Below are 5,542 nucleotides of genomic sequence, written 5' to 3' on the forward strand. Positions count from 1 at the left end.
TTGCCGATTTGGACTATACTCACAACGGAATTACTTTATCTAGTTTTCCGATTTGGCATAATTCTATCTCATCAAAATTTTGGCGCTGTTGCCGGGAAGCTAGCGTCATGAGTGCTATATTTTGATTGTTGTAAATATGTCCATAGTGTGAATAGATACGTTTTGGGTTGTTTGCTTGTTTTTGCTATTGATTAGGATTTTGCTTCTTTTGTTACTTGATGTCTTTAGTTTTTATTTTCTATTTCCTCTATGAGTTATCACCCTCTTAGTTTGGAGTTTGGTTGTTATCATTTTGTAGGGCTTGATAACTTCAATTTTGGATTGCATCATGGGATTAGAGAATCTATTTTGGGAGGAGCAACCTCCTCTATACTACAATGAGCAAAACCAAGGATATGGTGGATTTCATCTTGATTATACACCTCCACCACCATATGCCTATGACTTATACTCCCAACATAACCCTCAATCACCATATTTTCAAACACCACATCAATACCATCATCTACCTCCTAACACACCACTTCAAGATACCTACCAACATGAATCACTTTCTACATATACAACCTTTCTCCCAAACAATAAAACCCCTTTTTCATCATAATATGAAACTTTCCCACCCTTGGCCCAAGAACCACAAGACCTTCAAGCCTTTCTCCAAGAGCAAGAAGGATTCTGAAGGACACAAGGGCAATTTGTGGCAACCATAGCCAAAGCGGTGAACCGCTTAGTCCTCTTACGCTCATCCGATCAAGACACTTCTCTTGAAGAATGTGAAGGATCAACTAAAGAATTTAGTGAAGAGGAGAACGTAAAGCCTTAAGGGAAAAAAGAAGGGGTAGAGCATGAAATGAAACAAGAGAGAGAAAGTGGAGTATTTGAACTGGAGGAGAGAAAATGGAGAATTGAGCGAGATCGATCAATATGAGAATTCCATCATTGATAATTTTTTGTCCTCCTTGATCAATCCCCTTAATGATCCTAATGAGCCTCTCCCCATTGAGTTTGAGAGAAACATGGAGGAAGACTTCTCAGAACCTCCTTGTTATGACTTGAGTGATGGAGAAGAGGAAGTTGGTGAGGAAGGAGTTGACAACCAAGAGCAAATTGAGTGGGTGGCAATTTCACCTATGAACTTCATTGGCCCCCATCAATATGCTATCTTGGAAACGGATTACCAACTCAAGGTCCTTCTTAGGTTGGTACATGGTGGAAGAAGGGGTATTGGTTACCAAGAGAATTCAAGGCTCTTCAAGAAAATCAATTCAAGAGTTGGAGCTCAAGCATGGTGTGAAGCATAATTGAGTGATTTTCGGAGAGTGTTGGGATACTTCAAGGGTCAATTAGGAGCTTGTCTATCCAGCTTGGAGGATAAAAGTCCGCAAGAAGGAGAACGGGAAACTCGAATATGGGATCCCGGAGGAGCTTTAAGGACCAAGCATGGATGGAGGTTCAAAGAGGAGTGGAAACACAAGCCACCCTAGCAAGAGTCTCCTCAAAAAGTACAAGTTAGGACTATAAACCAAAGTGCTAGGTGGGAGACACCCCACCATAGTAACATCTTTCTTACCCTTTCTCTTTATTTATATTCTTGATTTCTTGCATTTTTGCTTATCTTAGCTAGCTTAGGTTAGTTTAATTTTGAGTTTGGTAGGTTAATTTTCATATGGATCATGCACTTATGGATTTTTGAATGTTTGGAGTTGAATTTTGATTGAGCTAAGGCTTGGTGCCCAAGAATTTGAAGAAAATTTTTTGAAAAAAATAGGGCATGTGCATGCACACCCACTTGTGCGCACGCACACAACAACAAAGTTCTGCACACTGTGCGTATGCACCCAGCTGTGCAGACGCACACCAGCCTATATGCCCTCTGTTGAGAGCACTCGCACGCTTTGTGCGTGCACACCTCCCTCTATTTTGCGTTCTGAGCGTGCGCACCTCCCTGTGCGTACGCACACGTCCTTACACTCCCTCTGGTGGGAGCGCTCGCACGTCCTATATGTATGAACCCCACCCATTTTTGCTTCTGTGCGTGCGCACGGTCTTGTGTGCGCACGCACATGTGCTCCTCAACCTATAAAAAAAGGGTCTTCCGTGCGTTCGCACACACTTGTGCATACACACACTTTTTGATCCCCTTTCTGTTCAGAGCGTTCGTACACACTTGTGCGTACGCACACTTTTTGATCCCCTGTTTCACCTTGTGTGCGTACGCACACATGATTGTGCGTACGCACAAGTGCTGTTTTGATTTTCATTGCACTTTGAATTAAGCCCTAACACACTTCCACCACCTCTATCCCTCTCTTCTCTTGCCTTTTCCATGTTTTTCTACTTGTTTTACTTAGTTTTCATTGCATCTCATTTTCATTTTAGTAGTTATCTTACTTTTGGTTTACTTGCTTGTTAATTGAATAAGTTGCAAGTGTTTGCTTGATATTGATTGGGTTGCTTCTTGATTGAATTTCATCAATGCACTTATACTTTGCCTTAATTTACTAGTACCTAGTGGCTTTGAATACTCATGTTTTGCTTGTACCACTCGGACAAATTATGTAAGTGCACATTAAATTAAGTGAATTGAGTTGAATTACTTGTTCATCATGCTTCTCATATAACCACATAACAAGGTACTCGTTTGTTTTTAATGCTTTGCATTTGTTTGAATAACTTGGCTTGATTCTTATCAAACTTGTCACTTTATGCAACAAGTACCTTTACCATGTGACTATATCATTAATTTTGAAGATGAATAAGTAGTTCTCTTTTTATCATGAATTGGTTATTGTTGATTGTGCCACTTTCTACTCATCTTGTGCTTTCACTTGCATAATTACAATATCCAATATCTCAAATACTCAATTCACTTTTATGGCTACCTAGGGTTGCTTGTGCCTTAAGTTTTGCTTATTCTTTACTTGCAACTTAGGCGACTTAATTAAGAAACATATACTATTTCTTTTGATTGTGTGGATACCGCTTTACCCGGCCAATGTGAATGTTCTAAAGTGTGCGCACACTTAGAATACACACATTGTCTTTTATTATACCACACTCAAATGACCTTTTCCTCAATTCCTGTTTATTTGTTTTCTATAGCAATCTGAACCCCGATGCCCACCAGCTGAAGGTGGAGCATCTTAGTCCTTCACCCCCAGATCATGTGTATGCACGGAGGACCGTGCACAATTTAAGTGTGGAGGAGGATCGAAAACTTCAAAGGGTGTAAAATTCTTTTCTTAGACACCTTGCAATACCTTTTGGTTCTTTTTCTTCAATTTTTGTAATTTTTGTTCTTATTTGCATTTTGTTTGCGTTGTTTGTATTTATTTCTTTAATGCTTATAGTTATATAATAGTAAATATTTGCATGTTGCTTAGTAGAGTGAATAAGTTTGGTAAAATAACGACAAATTTTCATGGAATCTTTTAGGGCATGTCATTGATTAAATTGAGAAAAATTGTTTTTCAACTTGCTTGAAGCATCCTTTTTCATAGAACATAGAAAAAGAGCTAGAATGACATACCTTGTGAGATTTGAGCTCTAATAGATGGTTGCATATTCTCAACCATAAAGTTTGTTCTTGTGTGATTATACTCCTTTTTTATTGTGATCTTAGATTTGCATGAATCTTTATGTCCTGTATTTGGTGTTTGGATGCATTTAGTATGATTGAGGCCATTTTTTATATTAAACTCACCAACCTATATGGCCAACCCTTGCATTGACCTTTGTAAACCCCTTTTGAGCCTTTAAAGCCCCTTTTGTTCTTATTCTAAGCACATTATTCTCCCAAAAGTGAAAAACTATTGATGTCCTTGAATTACTCTTTGATTAGCTTGGGTGAAGTAGTGTGTTACTTTAAGTGTGGGAGAAAATTGATGGGGAACATTAGTGAGAAAGTTACATGGGGGATTGATGAGCAGATAATTTATACGCTTTTTGGTATTATTTTTAGGTAGTTTTTAGTAGGATCTAGCTACTTTTAGGGATGTTTTCATTAGTTTTATGCTAAATTCACATTTCTGGACTTTACTATCAGTTTGTGTATTTTTCTGTGATTTCAGATATTTTCTGGCTGAAATTGAGGGACTTGAACAAAACTCTGATAAGAAGGCTGACAAAGGACTGCTGATGCTGTTGGATTCTGACCTCCCTGCACTCAAAATAGATTTTCTGGAGCGACAGAACTCCAAATGGCGTGCTCTCAACGGCGTTGAAAATTAGACAACCAGTGCCTTCCAGCAATATATAATAGTCCATACTTTATTCGAGATTAGACGATGCAAACTGGCGCTCAATGCCAGTTCCATGCTGCATTCTGGAGTCAAATGCCAAAAACAAGTCACGAACCAGAGTTGAACGCCAAAAACATGTTACAACTTGGCATTCAACTCCAAGAGAAGCCTCTGCATGTGTAAAGCTCAAGCGCAGCCCAAGCACACACCAAGTGGTCCCCGGAAGTGGATTTCTGCATCAATTACTTACTTTTGTAAACCCTAGTAGCTAGTCTAGTATAAATAGGACATTTTATTATTGTATTAGACATCCTGGATTGTATTTTTGATCCTGTGATCACGTTTTGGGGGCTGGCCATTCGGCCATGCCTGGACCACCATCACTTATGTATTTTCAATGGTGGAGTTTCTACACACCATAGATTAAGGGTGTGGAGCTCTGCTGTACCTCGAGTTTTAATGCAATTACTACTATTTTCTATTCAATTCAGTTTATTCCTGTTCTAAGATATTCGTTGCACTTCACCATGACAAATGTGATGATCTGTGACACTCATCATCATTCTCACCTATGAATGCGTGACTGACAACCACTTCCGTTCTACCTTAGACCGAACGCATATCTCTTAGATTCCTTAATCAGAATCTTTGTGGTATAAGCTAGAATTGATGGCGGCATTCATGAGAATCTGGAAAGTCTAAACCTTGTCTGTGGTATTCCGAGTAGGATTCAGGGATTGAATAACTGTGGCGAGCTTCAAACTCGCGATTGTTGGGCGTGATGACAAACGCAAAAGAATCAATGGATTCTATTCCAGCATGATTGAGAACCGACAAACGATTAGCCGTGCAGTGACAGAGCATTTGGATCTTTTTCACTGAGAGGATGGGATGTAGCCATTGACAACAGTGATGCCCTACATACAGCTTACCATAGAAAGGAGTAAGAAGGATTGGATGAAGGTAGTAGGAAAGCAGAGATTCAGAAGGAGCACAGCATCTTCATACGCCTATCTGAAATTCCCATCAATGATTTACATAAGTATTTCTATCTTTATTTTCTGTTTATTTATTATTACTATTCGAAAACTCCATAACCATATATTATCAGCCTAACTGAGAATTTCAAGATGACCATAGCTTGCTTCATACCAACAATCTCCGTGGGATCGACCCTTACTCACGTATGGTTTATTACTTGGATGACCCAGTGCACTTGCTGTTTAGTTGTGCGAGGTTGTGAAGAAAGTGCTGAGTTATAAACGCGCATACCAAGTTGAATGCCATTATAAGAGATCACA

Source organism: Arachis hypogaea, chromosome 1 (assembly GCF_003086295.3).
Source record: "Arachis hypogaea cultivar Tifrunner chromosome 1, arahy.Tifrunner.gnm2.J5K5, whole genome shotgun sequence".
Classification (NCBI taxonomy): domain Eukaryota; kingdom Viridiplantae; phylum Streptophyta; class Magnoliopsida; order Fabales; family Fabaceae; genus Arachis; species Arachis hypogaea.